General features: G+C 41.3%; 1 long non-coding RNA gene across 1 annotated transcript; it reads right to left on the bottom strand.

Moving 5' to 3' along the window:
- Window positions 1-209: 209 nt before the first annotated feature.
- On the bottom strand, window positions 210-16268 carry LOC122453959. Its single transcript, XR_006273240.1, has 3 exons — window positions 16206-16268; window positions 14826-15326; window positions 210-318 (listed from the first exon to the last, which is right to left on the bottom strand). It is a non-coding gene; the product is annotated as an uncharacterized LOC122453959 (long non-coding RNA).
- Between the last annotated feature and the right edge of the window lie 4407 nt (window positions 16269-20675).

The following is a 20675-nucleotide window of genomic DNA, read 5'->3' as shown; positions in this document are numbered from 1 at the left end:
AATCCCCAAGGAACCTGCCTTTGAAGGTCAGTGGGATTTAATTACAGGACTTCCACATGCCTGGGGGAAATAGACTCCTCTCTTGAAGCACACAAACCAAGACCCAGGGGAAAGGAGCAGTGACCTCACAGGAGACTGACCCAGACTTACCTGCTGGTGTTGGGGAGGCACAGGTCAGCAGTGGCTCGCTGTGGGGAGAGGGGTACTGGCAGCAGCAGTCCTAGAAGGGATCCCTTGACATAAGTCCTCTTGGAGATTGCCACTAGCTCTACCATCAAGTCCACAGACCACAGGGCTGGGTCGTCTCTGGCCAAGTAACTAACAGAAAGACAGCACAACACCATTCATCAGCGGACAGTTGGATTAAAGCTTTACTGAGCACAGCCTTGCCCATCAGAGCAAGACCCAGTTTTTCCCACCACCAGTCCCTCCCATCAGGAAGCTTACACAAGCCTCTTAACCTCGTCCATCAGAGGGCAGACAGAAGAAGCAAGAATAACAACAATCCCACAGTGGCTAGAACAAAAACCACATTACAGAAAGTTATGTCCCAGATGAAGGAACAAGATAGAACCCCCGAAAGACAACTAAATGAAGTGGAGATAGGCAACCTTCCAGAAAAAAATTCAGAATAATGATAGTGAAGATGATCCGGGATCTCAGTAAAACAATGGACAAGATGTGAGAAATGTTTACCAAAGACCTAGAAGAACCAAAGAAAAAACAAAGAGAGACAAATTATAGACTAGAAGGAATCAATAGTAGAATAACTGAGGCAGAAGAACAGGGGGACAGAAGACCTGGGGGACAGAATGGTGGAAATCACTGCTGCAAAACAGAATATAGAAAAAAGAATGAAAAAAATGAAGACAGCCTAAGAGACCTCTGGGAGAACATTAAAAGCACCAACATTTTCATCATCAATGTCCCAGAAGGAGAAGAGAGAGAGAGAGAGAGAGGACCAGAGAAAATATTTGAAGAGATACTGGCTGAAAACTTCCCTAACATGGGAAAGAAAACAGCCAACCAAGTCCAGGAAGCAGAGAGAGTCCCAAGCAGGATAAATCCAAGGAGGAATTAGTAATCAAACTGACAAAAATTAAAGACAAAGATAAATATGAAAATCAACAAGGGAAAAATGACAGACAACATCCAAGGGAACACCCATCAGGTTATCAGCTGATTTCTCAACAGGAACTCTACAAGCCAGAAGGGAATGGCATGATATATTTAATGTGATGAAAGAGAAGAACCTACAACCAAGAATAATCAGCAAGACTCTCATTCAGATTTGACAGAGAAATCAAAGGCTGTACAGACAAGCAAAAGTTAAGAAAATTCAGCACCACCAAACCAGCTTTACAACAAATGCCAAGGAACTTCTCAAAATGTAGTTGTTGTTGTTTTTTTTTTAAAGAATGTGTTTAAGCCTAAATGACCATCAGTATATTGTAAGTAGATATGGGAAGGCATTAACATACTTGAAAAACAGGGCAACTACAAGTCAGAAACATACAATGAACTCATAAAAATGAAAGTAAACACAAGCATAAAATAAAAAGAAGTTATCAAACCACCAGAGAAAAATAAAAAGAAATGAAATGCAGAATCAATGAGAAAACAAGGTTTACAAAGGCAATAAATATATATTTATCAGTTGTTATTGAAATGTCAATGGACTAAATGCTCTAATTGAAAAACACAGAGTGGCAGATTCAATAATAAAACAAAAGCCTACAGTATACTGTCTACAAGAGGCCCTCTTCAGGGGAACATACACACATACATTGAACACTGAGGGGATGGAAAAACAGATTTCATGTGAACAAAAAGGACAAAAGAGAGGGGGTTGGAGCACTCACATTAGACAAAATGGACTTTGAAACAAAGGCCACAAAGAAAAAGGACATTATACAATGATAAAAGGATCAATATAAGAAGAGGATATTATAGTTGTCAACATATAGGCAACCCAGTATAGGAGCACTCAAATATATAAAACAAGTACTAACAGACATAAAAAGAGAAACTGGCAGGTATACAATAATAGTAGGAGAATGTAACACCCACCCTGACATCAATGGACAGATCTTCTAGACAGAAAAACAATAAAGCAACAGAGATCCTAAATGATACAATAGTTAGACTCAACTGATAATTTCAGGACTTTACATTAAAAAAACCCAGAATACACATTCTTTTCAAGTACACATGGAATATTCCCTGGGATAGACCACATACTAGGGCAGAAACAAATCTTAATAAATTTAAGAATACAGAAATTATTTCAAGCATCTTTTCTGACAACAATGGCATGAAACTAGAAGTCAGCCACAGAAAAAGAAAATGATAAAAAACTGATTACATGGAAACTAGATGACATGATATTGACGAAACCAATGAGTCAACAATGAAATCTAAGAGCAACTGAAAAAAAAAATAACTTGAGGCAAATGACAGTGAAAACACAACCATACAAAATCTATGAGATGCAGCAAAAGCAGTTCTCAGAGAGAAGTTCATAGTGATCCAGGCTTTCCTAAAACAAACAAAGAAACAAGAAAAACCTCAATTAAATAACATAACCTACCACCTGAAATAATTAGAAAAAGAACAACAAACAAAACCTAAAGGCAACAGAAGAAAGGAAATAGTGAAGATCAGAGAGGAAATGAAATAGAGATTAAAAGAAAAATAGAAAAAAATAATCAATAAACCTACTTTAGGAGACAAGACTTATTGTACACAGAAAACTATAAAACAATGAGGAAAGAAATCAAAGATGACACAGATGGAGAGAGATACTATGTTCTTGAACTGGAAGAATAAATATTGTGAAAATGACTATACTACCCAAAATAATCTACAGATTCAATGCAATCCTTATCAAATTACTAACAGCATTTTTCACAGAACTAGAACAAAAAATTTTACAATTTGTTTGTAAACACAAAAGACTCTGAGTAGCCAAAGCAATCTTGAGAAAGAAAAATGGAGTTGGAGGAATCAACCTCCCTGATTTCAGACTATACTACAAAGCTACAGTAATCGAGACAGTGTGGTACTGGCACAAACACAGAAACACAGTTCAGTGGAACAGGACGGAAATCTGAGATAAACCTATGCGTCTATGGGCACTTTACCTTTGACAAAGGAGGCAAAAATATATAATGGAGAAAAGACAGCCTCTTCAATAAGTGGTGCTGGGAAAACTGAACAGTACATGTAAAAGAATGAATTAGAACACTTCCTAACACCACACACAAAAATAAACTCAAAATGGATGAAAGACCTAAATGTCAGGCCAGACACTATTAAACTCTTAGAGGACAACATAGGCAGAACACTTGTCATAAATCACAGCAAGATCTCCTTTGACCCACCTCCAAGAGTAATGGAAATAAAAACAAAAATAAACAAATGGGACCAAGTAAACTTAAAAGCTTTTGTACAACAAAGGAGACCATGAACAAAATGAAAAGACAACCCTCAGAATGGAAGAAAATAATTGCGAATGAAGCAACTGACAAAGTTTTAATCTCCAGAATATACAAGCAGTTCATGCAGCTCAGTATCAGAAAAACAAACAACCCATTCAAAATTGGATAGAAGATCTAAACAGAAATGTCTTCAAAGAAGACACACATATAGATGGCCAACAAACACACGAAAAGATGCTCAACATTGTTCATTATTAGAGAAATGCAAATCAAAACTACAATGAGCTATCACCTCACATGGATCAAAATGGTCATTATAAAAAAAAAAAGAACAGATTAAACCCTGGAGAGGATGTGAGGAAAAGGGAGCCTCTTTCACTGCTGGTGGGAATGTAAATTGATACAGCCACCATGGAGAACAGTACGGAGACTCCTTAAGAAACTAGGAATAAAACTACCATATGACCCAGCAGTCCCACTACTGGGCATATACCCTGAGAAAACCATAACTGAAAAAGACACCTGTACCCCAGTGTTCACTGCAGCTCTATTTACAACAGCTCTGGAGGAGGAAATGGCAACCCACTCCAGTATTCTCACCTGGAGGATCCCATGGACAGGGGAGCAGGCCCTGGGGTCACAAAGAGTTGGACACGACTTAGCAACTATACAGATTTACAACAGCCAGGACATGGAAGCAACCTAGATGTCGATCAACAGGTGAACAGATAAAGATATATGTGGTACATATATAAAATGGAATATTACTCGGCCTTAATAAAAAGCAATGAAACTGGGTCATTTGTAGTGATGTGGGTAAACCTAGAGTCTGTCACACAGAGTGAATTAAGTCAGAAAGAGAAAAACAAATTTTGTATATTAACACACATATGTAATCTAGAAAAATGGTACTGATGAACCTACTTGCAGGGCAGGAATAGAGATGCAGATGTAGAGAGCAGACTTGTGGACAGAGTGGGAAAAACAGAGGGTGGGATGAACTGAAACAGCTGAAAGAGTTGCATTGACATACACGTATGCTACCAAAAACAGATCACGAGCGGAAAGCTACTGAATAACACGGGGAGCTCAACGCAGTGCTCTGTGATGACCTCGAGGGGTGGGTGGGAGGAGGCTCACTAGGGAAGGGGCGTATGTATGCTTACAGCTGATTCATGTTGTTCTACAGCAGAAACGAATACAACCTTGTAAAGCAATTATCCTCCAACTAAAAAAAAATTTTTTTTAATAAAATCTTTTGTCAAGTCCCACCTGAAAAACCAAAAACTAAAATAGAATTAAAACAAAATCTTTGTCAAGGAAAAAACCAAAATAATAAAATAGAACAGTTAGACTTAATTGATGTTTTATAGCATTATATTCAAAAAAGCAAGAGTCACACTCTTTTCAAGTGCACATGAAACACTCTAGATTGACCATATATTAGAGCAGAAATAAGGGTCTACAAATTTAAGAGAATAGAAATTGTTTCAAGTATCTTTTCTGACCATGATGGCATGAAAGTGTTAATAGAAATCAACCACAGAGAAAGAAATGAGGGAAAAAAACTGATTACATAGAGACTAAACAATATGCTACTAAAAAGCCAATTTGTCAACAGTGCAAACAAAAAGGAAACTAAAAAATACCTTGAGACAAATGACCCTGAAAACACAGCCATACAAAATTTACTGGATGTAGCAAAAGCAGTTCTTAGAGGGGAGTTCATACAGGCCTTCCTCAAAAAACAGAAAATTTTCAAACAACTTAACCCTACTACCTAATAGAATTAGAAACAGAAGAACAAATAAGATCCAAAGTCAGCAGAATGGAGGATAGATAAAGATCAGAGATGAAATAAGAAACATAGACTTTAAAAAATGGAAACAAGTCAATAAAACCAACAGTTGGTTCTTTGAAATGGTAAACCAGACTGGTGCAACAGATTAAAATCCCTCTAGAAAACACCGACTACACCGTAAGGGGCCTGTAGATACCGAGAAGTGTAAGCTGGAACGAGGAGCTATCTGAAACTGAGCCGAACCCACACTGACCGCAACAGCTCTAGAGAAACTCCTAGATGTAATTTTACTTTTTTCTCTTTTTTTTTTCTTTTTTTATTTTTTCTTTTTTATTTTTTCTCTTTTATTTTCCTTTAAAATCCCCTATTACTCCCCCATTACTCCTTAACTTTCATTTCCATAGATTTTTACGATTTTTTTTAATTAGGGGAAAAAAAATATTTTTTTCTTTCTTTTTTTTTCTTTCTCTTTCCTTTTTCTCTTCTATTTTCTATTTTTCTTTTCCTCTTATTTCTTTTAAAGTCCTCTAGTACTCCTCTACTACTCCTTAATTTTCATTTTCAACACACTATAACCTTACAAAAAAAAAAAAAAGAAGAGAAGCCCTATTTTTAAACCGAAGATTATTCTCTCCCAATCTTGACTCTCTGTTTTCTACCTCAGAACACCTCTATTTCCTCCTTTTCCCTTCTCTTCCCAATCCAATTCTGTGAATCTTTGTAGGTGACTGGGCTACGGAGAACACTCTGGGAACAGACAGCTGCATAGATCTGTCTCTCTCCTCTTGAGTCCCCCTTTTTCTCCTCCTGCTCATCTCTATCTCCCTCCTCCCTCTCCTCTTCTTCATGTAACTCTGTGAACCTCTCTGGGTATGCCTAACAGGGGAGAATCTTTTCGCCATTAACCTAGAAGTTTCTTATCAGTGCTGTATAGCTGGAGAAGTCCTGAGACTACAGGAAGAATAAAACTGAAATCCAGAGGCAGGAGACTTAAGCCCCAAACCTGAGAACACCAGAAAACTCCTGACTACATGGAACTTTAAGTAATAAGTGACCGTCCAAAAGCCTCCATACCTACACTGAAACCAACCACCACCCAAGAGCCAATAAGTTATAGAGCAAGACATACCACGCAAATTCTCCAGCAATGCAGGAACATAGCCCTGAACGTCAACGTACAGGCTGCCCAAGGTCACACCTAACACATAGACCCATCTCAAAACTCATTACTGGGCACTCCATTGCTCTCCAAAGAGAAGAAATCAAGTTCCACGCACCAGAACACTGACGCAAGCTTCCCTAACCAGGAAACCTTGACAAGCCAATCGTCTAACCCCACCCACTGGGTAAATCTTCCACAATAAAAAGGAACCACAGACCTCCAGAATACAGAAAGCCCACTCCAGACACAGCAATCTAAACAAGATGAAAAGGCAGAGAAATACCCAACAGGTAAAGGAACATGAAAAATGCCCACCAAGTCAAACAAAAGAGGAGGAGATAGGGAATCTACCTGAAAAAGAATTTAGAATAATGATAATAAAAATGATCCAAAATCTTGAAAACAAAATGGAGTTACAGATAAATAGCCTGGAAACAAAAATTGAAAAGATACAAGAAATGTTTAATAAAGACCTAGAAGAAATAAAAAAGAGTCAATTAAAAATGAATAATGCAATGAATGAGATCAAAAACACTTTGGAGGGAACCAAGAGTAGACTAACGGATGCAGAAGATAGGATAAGTGAGATAGAAGATAAAATGGTGGAAATAAATGAAGCAGAGAGGAAAAAAGAAAAAAGGATCAAAAGAAATGAGGACAACCTCAGGGACCTCTGGGACAATGTGAAACGCCCCAACATTCGAATCATAGGAGTTCCAGAAGAAGAAGACAAAAAGAAAGGCCATGAGAAAATACTCGAGGAGATAATAGCTGAAAACTTCCCTAAAATGGGGAAGGAAATAGCCACCCAAGTCCAAGAAACCCAGAGAGTCCCAAACAGGATAAACCCAAGGCGAAACACCCCAAGACACATATTAATCAAATTAACAAAGATCAAACACAAAGAACAAATATTAAAAGCAGCAAGGGAGAAACAACAAATAACACACAAAGGGATTCCCATAAGGATAACAGCTGATCTATCAATAGAAACCCTCCAGGCCAGAAGGGAATGGCAGGACGTACTGAAAGTAATGAAAGAGAATAACCTACAACCTAGATTACTGTATCCAGCAAGGATCTCATTCAGATATGAAGGAGAATTCAAAAGCTTTACAGATAAGCAAAAGCTGAGAGAATTCAGCACCACCAAACCAGCTCTTCAACAAATGCTAAAGGATCTTCTCTAGACAGGAAATGCAGAAAGGTTGTATAAACGTGAACCCAAAACAACAAAGTAAATGGCAACGGGACCACACCTATCAATAATTACCCTAAATGTAAATGGGTTGAATGCCCCAACCAAAAGACAAAGATTGGCTGAATGGATACAAAAACAAGACCCCTATATATGCTGTCTACAAGAGACCCACCTCAAAACAAGAGACACATACAGACTAAAAGTGAAGGGCTGGAAAAAAATATATCATGCAAACGGAGACCAAAAGAAAGCAGGAGTCGCAATACTCATATCAGATAAAATAGACTTTCAAATAAAGGATGTGAAAAGAGACAAAGAAGGACACTACATAATGATCAAAGGATCAATCCAAGAAGAAGATATAACAATTATAAATATATATGCACCCAACATAGGAGCACCGCAATATGTACGGCAAACACTAACGAGTATGAAAGAGGAAATTAATAGTAACACAATAATAGTGGGAGACTTTAATACCCCACTCACAACTATGGATAGATCAACTAAACAGAAAATTAACAAGGAAACACAAACCTTAAATGACACAATGGACCAGCTAGACCTAATTGATATCTATAGGACATTTCACCCCAAAACAATCAACTTCACCTTTTTCTCAAGTGCACACGGAACCTTCTCCAGAATAGATCACATCCTGGGCCATAAATCTGGTCTTGGAAAATTCAAAAAAAATTGAAATCATTCCAGTCATCTTTTCTGACCACAGTGCAGTAAGATTAGATCTCAATTACAGGAAAAAAATTGTTAAAAATTCAAACATATGGAGGCTAAATAACACGCTTCTGAATAACCAACAAATCATAGAAGAAATCAAAATTTGTATAGAAATGAATGAAAATGAAAACACAACAACCCAAAACCTATGGGACACTGTAAAAGCAGTGCTTAGGGGAAGGTTCATAGCATTACAGGCTTACATCAAGAAACAAGAAAAAAACCAAATAAATAACCTAACTCTACACCTAAAGCAATTAGAGAAGGAAGAAATGAAGAACCCCAGGTTAGCAGAAGGAAAGAAATCTTAAAAATCAGGGCAGAAATAAATGCAAAAGAAACTAAAGAGACCATAGCAAAAATCAACAAAGCTAAAAGCTGGTTTTTTGAAAAAATAAACAAAATTGACAAACCATTAGCAAGACTCATTAAGAAACAAAGAGAGAAGAACCAAATTAACAAAATTAGAAATGAAAATGGAGAGATCACAACAGACAACACTGAAATACAAAGGATCATAAGAGACTACTACCAGCAGCTCTATGCCAATAAAATGGACAACTTGGATGAAATGGACAAATTCTTAGAAAAGTATAACTTTCCAAAACTGAACCAGGAAGAAATAGAAGATCTTAACAGACCCATCACAAGCAAGAAAATCGAAACTGTAATCAAAAATCTTCCAGCAAACAAAAGCCCAGGACCAGATGGCTTCACAGCTGAATTCTACCAAAAACTTAGAGAAGAGCTAACACCTATCTTTCTCAAACTCTTCCAGAAAATGCAGAGGAAGGTAAACTTCCAGACTCATTCTATGAGGCCACCATCACCCTTATTCCAAAACCAGACAAAGATGCCACAAAAAAAGAAAACTACAGACCAATATCACTGATGAACATAGATGCAAAAATCCTTAACAAAATTCTAGCAAACAGAATCCAACAACATATTAAAAAAATCATACACCACGACCAAGTGGGCTTTATCCCAGGAATGCAAGGATTCTTCAATATCCGCAAATCAATCAATGTAATACACCACATTAACAAATTGAAAGATAAAAACCATACGATTATCTCAATAGATGCAGAGAAAGCCTTTGACAAAATTCAACACTCATTTATGATTAAAACTCTCCAAAAAGCAGGAATAGAAGGAACATACCTCAACATAATAAAAGCTATATATGACAAACCCACAGCAAGCATCACCCTCAATGGTGAAAAATTGAAAGCATTTCCCCTGAAATCAGGAACAAGACAAGGGTGCCCACTCTCACCACTACTATTCAACATAGTGTTGGAAGTTTTGGCCACAGCAATCAGAGCAGAAAAAAGAAGTAAAAGGAATCCAGATAGGAAAAGAAGAAGTGAAACTCTCACTGTTTGCAGATGACATGATCCTCTATATAGAAAACCCTAAAGACTCTACCAGAAAATTACTAGAACTAATCAACGAATATAGTAAAGTTGCAGGATATAAAATTAACACACAGAAATCCCTTGCATTCCTATATACTAACAATGAAAAAACAGAAAGAGAAATTAAGGAAACAATACCATTCACCATTGCAACAAAAAGAATAAAATACTTAGGAGTATATCTACCTAAAGAAACAAAAGACCTATACATAGAAAACTATAAAACACTGATGAAAGAAATCAAAGAGGACACAAACAGATGGAGAAACATACCGTGTTCATGGATTGGAAGAATCAATATTGTCAAAATGGCTATTCTACCCAAAGCAATCTATAGATTCAATGCAATCCCTATCAAGCTACCAATGGTATTTTTCACAGAACTAGAACAAATAATTTCACAATTGAGAGAAATACAAAAAACCTCGAATAGCCAAAGTAATCCTGAGAAAGAAGAATGGAACTGGAGGAATCAACCTGCCTGACTTCAGACTCTACTACAAAGCCACAGTCATCAAGACAGTATGGTACTGGCACAAAGACAGAAATATAGATCAATGGAACAGAATAGAAACCCAGAGATAAATCCACGAACCTATGGACACCTTATCTTTGACAAAGGAGGCAAGGATATACAATGGAAAAAAGACAACCTCTTTAACAAGTGGTGCTGGGAAAACTGGTCAACCACTTGTAAAAGAATGAAACTAGAACACTTTCTAACACCATACACAAAAATAAACTCAAAATGGATTAAAGATCTAAATGTAAGACCAGAAACTATAAAACTCCCTAGAGGAGAACATAGGCAAACACTCTCCGACATAAATCACAGCAAGATCCTCTATGACCCACCTCCCAGAATATTGGAAATAAAAGCAAAACTAAACAAATGGGACCTAATGAAACTTAAAAGCTTTTGCACTACAAAAGGAAACTATAAGTCAGGTGAAAAGACAGCCCTCAGATTGGGAGAAAATAATAGCAAATGAAGCAACAGACAAAGGATTAATCTCAAAAATATACAAGCAACTCCTGAAGCTCAATTCCAGAAAAATAAATGACCCAATCAAAAAATGGGCCAAAGAACTAAACAGACATTTCTCCAAAGAAGACATACAGATGGCTAACAAACACATGAAAAGATGCTCAACATCACTCATTATCAGAGAAATGCAAATCAAAACCACAATGAGGTACCATTACACGCCAGTCAGGATGGCTGCTATCCAAAAGTCTACAAGCAATAAATGCTGGAGAGGGTGTGGAGAAAAGGGAACCCTCTTACACTGTTGGTGGGAATGCAAACTAGTACAGCCACTATGGAGAACAGTGTGGAGATTTCTTAAAAAACTGGAAATAGAACTGCCATATGACCCAGCAATCCCACTTCTGGGCATACACACCAAGGAAACCAGATCTGAAAGAGACACATGCACCCCAATGTTCATTGCAGCACTGTTTATAATAGCCAGACATGGAAGCAACCTAGAATGCCCATCAAGCAGATGAATGGATAAGGAAGCTGTGGTACAATACACCATGGAATATACTCAGCCGTTAAAAAGAATTCATTTGAACCAGTCCTAATGAGATGGATGAAACTGGACCTTATACAGAGTGAAGTAAGCCAGAAAGATAAAGAACATTACAGCATACTAACACATATATATGGAATTTAGAAAGATGTTAACGATAACCCTATATGCAAAACAGAAAAAGAGACACAGAAGTACAGAACAGACTTTTGAACTCTGTGGGAGAAGGTGAGGGTGGGATGTTTCGAAAGAACAGCATGTATATTATCTATGGTGAAACAGATCACCAGCCCAGGTGGGATGCATGAGACAAGTGCTCGGGCCTGGTGCACTGGGAAGACCCAGAGGAATCGGGTGGAGAGGGAGGTGGGAGGGGGGATCGGGATGGGGAATACGTGTAAATCTATGGCTGATTCATATCAATGTATGACAAAACCCACTGAAATGTTGTGAAGTAATTAGCCTCCAACTAATAAAAAATTAAAAAAAAAAAAAGAAAAAGAAAAAGATAACAGCAGAGAATCAAGTCTCAGCTGAGCACTGCTAATGCTAACTTATGATCTCCACACAGTAGTTATCTACATAACATCAAAATAGTATGTTTTAGTCAATAACTAGAAGCAATAAAGCAAAGAAAAATTATTCCAGGCATTGATTATACAGAGGCAAAGAAGCAATAAAAACAAAAAACAGACTAATGCAACTGTAACACAAGTATATGTTGTAAAAAAAAAAAAAAAAAAAGAAATGGTAAACCAAATTGATAAACCTCTGGCCAGGCTCGCCAAGAAGAAAGAGAACATCCAATTAAACAAAATAAGAAATAAAAAGGGGGAAATAACAACTGATATCACAGAAATACAAAAACTATAAGAGAATACTGTGAATAATCACATGCAAAAAAACTAGATGACACAGAATATATACACGAGTTTCTATAAACATACAGTCCATCCAAAATTGAACCAAGAAGAAATAATTTGAACAGACTGATCTCTAGAAGTGAAATAGAATCTGTGAAAAAAGAAAAAAATATAAAAAACTTCTTACAAACCTAAGTCCAGGACCAGATGACTTCACAAGTGAATCCTACTAAACAGAGAATAACTTATATTTACCCTCAAACTTTTCCAAAAGATTGAAGAGGAACAAAAGCATTCTATGAAAAAAAAGCATTCTATGAAGCTATCTTCACCCTCATACCAAAACCAGACATAGACACCACCAAAGAAAGAAAATTACAGGCCAGTATCTTTGATGAATATGGATGCAAAAGGTCTCACAAAGTATCAGCAAACCAAATCTAACAACACAGAAGGATCATACACCACCGCCAAATTGGATTCATCCCAGAGTCATAAGGATGGTTCAACATATGCATATCAATCAATGTGAAAGATCACAATAAAAGACCAAAATCATATGATCATCTCAACAGATGCAGAAAAACATTTGATAAATTCAACCCCATGCATAATAAAATTTCTTAACAAAGTGTATATAGAGGGTACATATCTCACCATTAAAAAAAAAAAACTACTTATGAGAAATTGACAGTCAGTAGAATAGTCAATGGTGAAAAGCTGAAACCCTTCCCAGCTAAAATCTGGAACAAGACATTCTCACCATTTCTTTTCAACATAGTATTGGAGGGCCTCGCCCCAGACAAGGAAAATAAATAATAAGTATCCACATTAAGGGAAGAGGTAAAATTGTCATTGGATGCAGATGGTATGATATTATATATAGAAAACCCTAAAAACTCTACACAAAAGCTACTAGAACTGATAAACTACAGACAGTGACTGCAGCCATGAAATGAAAAGATGCTTGCTCCTTGGAAGAAAAGCTATGACAAACCTAGACAGTGTATTAAAAAGCAGAGACATCACTTTGCCTACAAACGTCTATTTAGACAAAGCTATGGTTTTTCCAGTAATCGTGTATGGATGTGAGAGCTGGACCATAAAGAAGGCTGAGCACCGAAGAATTGATTTCGAATTATGATGCTGGAGAAGACTCTTAAGAGTCCCTTGGACTGCAAGGAGATCAAATCAGAAAGTCCTAAAGGAAATCAACCCTGAATATTCATTGGAAGGACTGATGCTGAAGCTGAAGTTCCAATACTTTGGCCACCTGATGTGAAGAACTGACTCATTAGAAAAGACCCTGATGCTGGGAAAGACTGAGGGCAGGAGGAGAAGGGGACAACAGAGGATGAGATGGTTGGATGGCATCACCAACTCAGTGGACATGAGTTTGGGTGAACTCCGGGAGTTGGGGATGGACAGGGAGGCCTGGCGTGCTGCGGTTCACGGGGTCGCAAAGAGTTGGACACGACTGAGCGACTGAACTGAACTGGAACAGCCAGTGAGGAACTTCTACACCTCTATGGTAGGCTAGGGTCTGCGGCCCCTGTCCAGCAAGAAGTTTGGAAGAGACTTTTGCCCCCTTAAAAACAAGGGTGCAGAATCCCTCAGAGGAGAATGACACGGGCTGGGACCTAAATCCTGGGGCCCTTTTCCATAGAACCTGCATCTGGACAAATATCTCCTTGAGCTGTGTGCTAGTCACTGTCATGTCTGACTCTTTTTGACCCCATGGGCTTTAGGCAGCCAGGCTCCTCTGTCCATGGGATTCTCCGGGCAAGAATACTGGAGTGCGTTGCCATTTTCTTCTCCAGGGGATCTTCCAAACCCAGGGATTGAACCCAGGTCTCCTGCATTGCAGGCAAATTCTTTACCATCAGCCACCAGGGAAGCTACATACAAAACACAAAGAGAACTATAAGGGACTGAAAATAACTGTGTGTAGGTGCAGCTGGGGCAAATTCTGGACAAGATGCAAAAAGACCAAAAAGCCCAACTGCCATTTCTGAAGAGCTGGGAGCAAACACGGTACTGTGCATGCTCCCTACATGCAGCACCACCAAGGGGGTGGGCAGACCACCCAAGCCATCCCTCTGGCCCAGCGCCTGGGTCCGCTTCCATCCTCACCCTTTAATCTGCTCACTACCCCCACTCAGGGAGCCAGCGAGGACACCTGTTGCTTATTCTTGCTCCTCACTGCTGCAGCACAAGTCCCAGTAAAGTCTTGTCTGAATTACTCATCTGGTCTCTTATCAAGAAATTTCTATTGATTGCAGAGTCCAAGAACCTGGGTTGGTAACATTGGTTTCAGATGTACAGCAGACTGATTCAGTTGTAAACATCTATATTTCTTCTTCAGATTCTTTCCCTTTGTAGGTTATTATAAGATACTGAATATAGTTCCCCATGCTATACAGTAGGTCCCTTTTTAAAAAAATTTTATATACAGTGTCAGCACACATTAATTCCAAACTCCTGATGTATCCCTCTTCCACCTTCTCGTTTGGTAACCATAAGTTTGTTTAAGTCTCTGAGTCTCTCTCTGTTTTGTAAATAAGTTCATCTGTATCCTTTTCTTAGATTCCACACTTAATTAAGCAAAGTACCTTATTTTAAACCTGTGGTAAAAATATGGAAAAGTAGACTCTCGGTTACCTTCCTTAGTTGTCTGCTGGTCGAGAGCCTCAGATAGGAGGAGATCTTGCCTAGGAAGCGTCTTCATGTCAGCACAATTGAAAATGTGGCCCCAGGCCAGCTTCCCAGCCTGTCAGGCGGGCCTGCCGGTGTCCCCGAGGCTTGGTGGCCAGTTAAGTGCCGGCAGCTGTGTCCTGCTGCGGACACAGTGGAGCGGAGCTTCCCTAAGGGTTCTGGTAATTGCAGCCCCTTCCACACTGGATTGGTCAACTCATGCTGTGCCAGTCGTGTCCTCTGTTAGGGACAGATTGCTTTACATACACATGCAGATTTCTTTTCCTGCAGAGGTGCTTCAGTGGTGTGGGTGTAGGAAAACATTATCCCTTCTTTGGTCTTTAATGGTTAAAACATCTTATTTACCTCAGGCGGGGGGATGGTGCCTCGTGTTCCAGGAATCAGAGCCCCTTGCCATTTGCTTCCATTTCTGCCAGGCTCTTGGGGGCAAAGTCACCAGTGATCTTCCTGTAAAACCAGGACACCTTCTTCAGCCTTATTCGTGGTATCTTCCTGACTTAGCTCTCTCCTTCCGTCTCTGACTGTTCTAGGTCTCATTCTTTTACAGGCTTCTCTCTTGCCCTTTTTATTAAAAAAAAAAAATATATATATATATATATGTGTGTGTGTGTGTATCAGGTTTATTGAAGAGGAATATGCAAACAATAAAATACCTTCCTAAAGCCCAGATCTGATCATCTCTGCATCCTGGATACTGTTTCTGCAGGACACCACCCAGACCCGCCCGCTCCTTCCCTCTGCCAGCCTGGGGGCTCCCCTCCCCGGCCTCTGAGCTCCAGCACTCCCTAGTGAAAGCTCATCCAGCCCTGCCAACCGCTCTCCTTGACCTTCTCCTCGCCCCTCACTTGTCCTCCTGGCATCTCGGCATGTTCTTCATTCCTACTGTGCAGCCACAGAAGCCAGAGCCCTTCACCTCTTTCTCTGACCTCGCTCGGTTCGTGGCTTAAGTGTTTGCTCAACTGAATTAAATAGCTCAAATATGGCGTCAGACGGCCGCGGGGAAGCACTTAATTAAAGTTTCTTTATAAAGGGATGGCTCTTTTAAGGCCGAGGGCCAAGAGGTAACTGGGAAATAAGAGCTAAGAGCAATTATCCTAGAAAGTCTGGCAAGAATGTACTTTTCCAAACCCAGATTGGAAGCCTGATGTGTTTTCTGCGGCCTGAGGAACACAAGGATGGGGTGTGGGGCAGGGGTGTGTGGGGGAGGGGTGTGTGGAGGAGGGGTGCGGGGCGAGGGGTGCGGGGGAGGGGTGGGGTGTGGGGGAGGGGTGCGGGGGGAGGGGTGCGGTGGCCGCGAGGGCCGCTGCCTACCCACCTGCTGCCTACCTGGCCTCTCCCGCAGTGGCCGCGGTGTTGGCGGACCAGCCTTCCTGCTCTTTCTGCTCCTCCTCTCAGCGCTGTCTGCTGGCTCCCCTTCCCCCTCCCCGTTAGCCCCGAGTGTAGAAGTTTTCCGTTTTTCCTTTGAGTCTCTCCCCGCCCCCATTTCCCGCGTCTCACACTCTTTCGGGATACCCAGTGCTTGAGGGCTTCGCTGGTCTTCCCACTTGGGTCCCCCGTTTCAGCCCACTGTGTGCAGGCCCCACCTGTTGTGCCTGTTAAGTGACCTACAGGTGATTCAGCGGGCCTCCCGAGAAAACTGACGAACTGCCTCAGGTAAGTACGAGCTTCACTTAGCATCACGGGCAATCGTGTTGTGGAAACGCAGCGCTGCGATGAGCCCCTACACAGCCCCCCGACCACCCCCGCAAACCTCTTCCCTGTAGGAACCGGGAGGGCGAGCAGCCCGCGTGGACACGCCAGCGGCCCCCACCCTGCCCTCCGGTGCCCGCCGAGCTCGCGCCCCACCAGCCGCCTGCCAGCCCCAACCGCGCAGCCGGCGGTGCCGGGGGGCGGGGGAGGAGCGCCGGCCTTGGGGCCGCACGCTCGGGCCGTGGGGTGTTGGCTCTGTGACGGGGCGCCGCTAGGTGAAGATGCCACGGAGGCCTCACGGTGCGGGGGGGGGGGGGTAGTAAAGATCGATCCTTTGCAAAGCACCTCCGCCCCCTTTCCCACGCCTTTTCTCACATAACTCGTCTTTCAGGAACCTTCTCCTCTGGTTTCTGATGACGGTGTACCCAGCCTCCCAGGGCCTCTCACCATCCTCTAAAGATGCCCGCCCTTGTCGCGGACGTTGCACCCCACCCCACCCCGCCCCGCGCGGAGCGGCCTCCCAGCTCTGCACCGCATCAGAAGGCTTTCTTCACGGCCCTCTGCTCTGGACGTTCTCTCTTCTTCCTTAATCTCCCTCGTACTTTCCTCGGATTCTCCTGTCGCCTGCCTTCGCTGCACCCCTCTTTCCCTCTGGGGCAGGGGCAGGTCTCCCCTGCTTCCTTAGGGCACCTGGTCAGCCCTCAACACCAGAAGCCCCATCAGGCCTTTGCCTTTGAGACGTGTTGATCGCTCGGTCATGTTCAACTCTGAGACCCTGTGAATTGTAGCCCTCCAGGCTCCTCTATCCATGGGATTCTCCAGGCAAGAATACTGGAGCGGGCTGCCAGTCCCTTCTCCAGGGGATCTTCCCGACCCAGGGATCAAACCCGGGTCTCCTGCAGTGCAGGCAGATTCTTTACCTTCTGAGCCACCCTCTTAAGGGGACACCACGGCCGCAGGTTCTTTATACGAAATGGATTGGAATTGTGACAAGAAGCCATGGAGTCTATTTCCCAGTTAACTTTCATAAACATTTTCTAGTACTCTTTCTATTTTGTGAGTTAAAGTAAATTTTTATACTAAATAGGTAACATTCACTCAATGGTGACCAGAAAGCAGTCTTAAAAGGTGATGTTTCTGGGAATTCCTTGGTGACCCAGTGGTTAGGACTCTCATTGCTGAGAATCTGGGTTCAACCTCTGGTCCTGTCCCTGCAAGCTATGCATTGTGGACAAAAAGGAATGAAATTTCCAAGTCCTTTTTGAAATCTGTGTCTGTAGGGAGAGAGCAAATTAGCCAAGATGGCAGTGGTCAGGGTCTCTCGCCCTGTGGCTTCTCATTATCCCCCCACATTTTATAAATACACGGTTATGTAACAGCTGAGCTCACTTACAGCACTGCGCATGTGCATCAGAGTGTACCCGCTCGGCCACGGGCCACTTTTGCTCTGTAAATATGTTTAAGCCCCACCGGAAAAGCGGCTGAGGCTGCGTGGAGACTGCATGCGTTACGGCTGTGTCGGCTGGGTCAGCCACGAGAGAATACAGCGTGTCTGCTGCTCCTCACGAGAGAATAAACACCTCTGCAGTTCCTACCGCTCCTTGAGTTTTCTTTCAGCTTCCCTGATTGTGCCTTGCCTGGGTTGGGTGAAGAGTGTCAACAGCGAGACAGGGTTGATTTCCTCTAGGATTGACTGGTTTGATCTCCTTGCTGTCCAAGCGGACTCTCAAGAGTTTTCAGCACCACAATTCAAAAGCATCAATTCTTCAGTGCTCAGCCTTCCTTATGGTCCAACTCTCACATCCATATGTGACTGCTGGAAAAACCATAGCTTTGATTATATGGACCTTTGCTGGCAAAATGATGTCTCTGCTTTTTAATAGTCTAGATTTCTTACAGCTGTCCTTCCAAGGAGCCAGCATCTTTTGATTTTGTAGCTGCAGCCACCATGTGACTTTGGAGCCCAAGAAAATAGAATCTGTACTGCTTCCACTTTTCCCCCTTCTGTTTGCTGTGAAGTGACAGGACCAGATGCCTGTCTTTGTTTTTTGAATGTTGAGTTTTAAGCCAGCTTTTCCAGTCTTCTCTTTCAACCTCATCAAGAGGCTCTTTAGTTTCTCTTCAGTTTCTGCCGTAAGAGTGGTATTATCTGCATGTCTGAGGTTGTTGATATATTTCCTGCAATCTTGGTTCCCACTTGTGATTCATCCAGCCTGGCCTTTCACATGATGTACTCAGTATGACAATATACAACCTTGTCATACTCCTTTCCCAATTTTGAACCAGTCTGTTGTTCCATGTCCAGTTCTAACTATTGCTTCTTGACTTGCATACAGTTTTCTCAGGAGACAGATAAAGTGGTCTACTATTCCCATCTCAAATTTTCCAGTTTGTTGTGATTCACACAGTCAAAGGCTTTAGCATAGTCAATGAAGCAGAAGTAGATGTTTCTCTGGAATTACCTTGCTTCCTCTATGATCCATGGCAAATAGATGGGGAGACAGTAGAAACAGTGGCTGACTTTATTTTTGGGGGCTCCAAAATCACTGCAGATGGTGACTGCAGCCATGAAATTAAAAGATGCTTGCTCCTTGGAAGAAAAGCTATGACCAAACTAGACAGCATATTAAAAGGCAGAGACATCACTTTGCTGACAGAAGTTCGTGTAGTCAATGCTATGGTTTTTCTAGTAGTCATGTATGAATGTGAGACCATAAAGAAGCTGAGGGCTGAAGAATTTATGCTTTGGAATTGTGGTGTTGGAGAAGACTCTTGGGAGTCCCTTGAACTGCAAGGAGATCAAACCAGTCAATCCTAAAGGAAATCAACCCTGAGTATTCATTGAAAGGACTGATGCTGAAGCTAAAGTTCCAATAGTTTGGCCACCTGATGCAAAGAACTGACTCATTTAAAAGACCCTGATGCTGGGAAAGATTGAAGGCAGGAGGAGAAGGGATGATTGAGGATGAGATGTTTGGATGGCATCACCAACTCAATGGACATGAGTTTGAGCAAGCTCTAGGAGTTGGTGATGGACAGGGAGGCCTGATGTGCTGCAGTCCATGGGGTTGCAAAGAGTCGGACATGACTGAGTGACTGAACTGAACTGGACTGATAGAGCTTCTCCGTCTTTGGCTACAAAGAACATAATCAGTCTGATTTCAGTATTGACCATCTGGTGATGTCCATGTGTGGAGTCATCTCTTGGGTTGTTGGAAAAAAAAACATTTGCTATGACCAGCATGTTCTGTTGATAACTCTGTTGGTCTTTGTCCTGCTTTATTTTGTACTCCAAGGTCAAACTTGCCTGTTATTCCAGGTATTTCTTGACTTCCTACTTTCGCATTCCAATCCTCTATGATGAAAAGAACATCTTTTATTTGGTGTTAGCTCTAGAAGGTGTTGTAGATCTTCACAGAACCATTCAACTTCAGCTTCTTCAGCATCAGTGATTGGGGCATAGAATTGGATTACTGTGATGAAGAATGATTTGCCTTGGAAACAAACTGTGATTGTTCTGCCACTTTTTAGATTGTACCCAAGTACTGTAATTTGGACTGTTGTGTTGAATATGAGGACTACTCCATTTCTTCTAATGGTTTCTTACCCACAGTAGTAGATATAAAGGTTATTGGAATTAAGTTTTCCTATTCCCATCCATTTTAGTTCACTGGTTCCTAAGATATTGATGTTCAGTTTTGCCATCTCCTGCTTGACCACATCCAATTTACCTTGATTCATGGACCTGACATTCCAGGTTCCTATGCAGTATTGTTATTTATAGCATCAGGCTTCACTTTCAGCACCAGACACATCCACAACCGAGTGTCATGTCTGCTTTGGCCCAGCCATTCATTCTTTCTGGCACTATTAGTAATTGCCCTCTGTTCATCCCCAGTAGCATATTGGACACCTTATGACCTGGGGGAGGGGGTCTCATCTTCAGGTGTCATATCTTTTTGCCTTTTCATATTGTTTATGGGGTTCTCCTGGCAAGAATATTGGAGTTGGTTTCCATTTTCTTCTCCAATGGATCACATTTTGTCTGAACTTTTCACTATGTATGATTTGTCCATCTTGGGTGGCCCTGCATGGCATGTCTCATTG

This window comes from Cervus canadensis, chromosome 15, assembly GCF_019320065.1.
Source record: "Cervus canadensis isolate Bull #8, Minnesota chromosome 15, ASM1932006v1, whole genome shotgun sequence".
NCBI classification, from domain to species: domain Eukaryota; kingdom Metazoa; phylum Chordata; class Mammalia; order Artiodactyla; family Cervidae; genus Cervus; species Cervus canadensis.
This window is presented reverse-complemented; position numbering and strand designations above follow the sequence as displayed.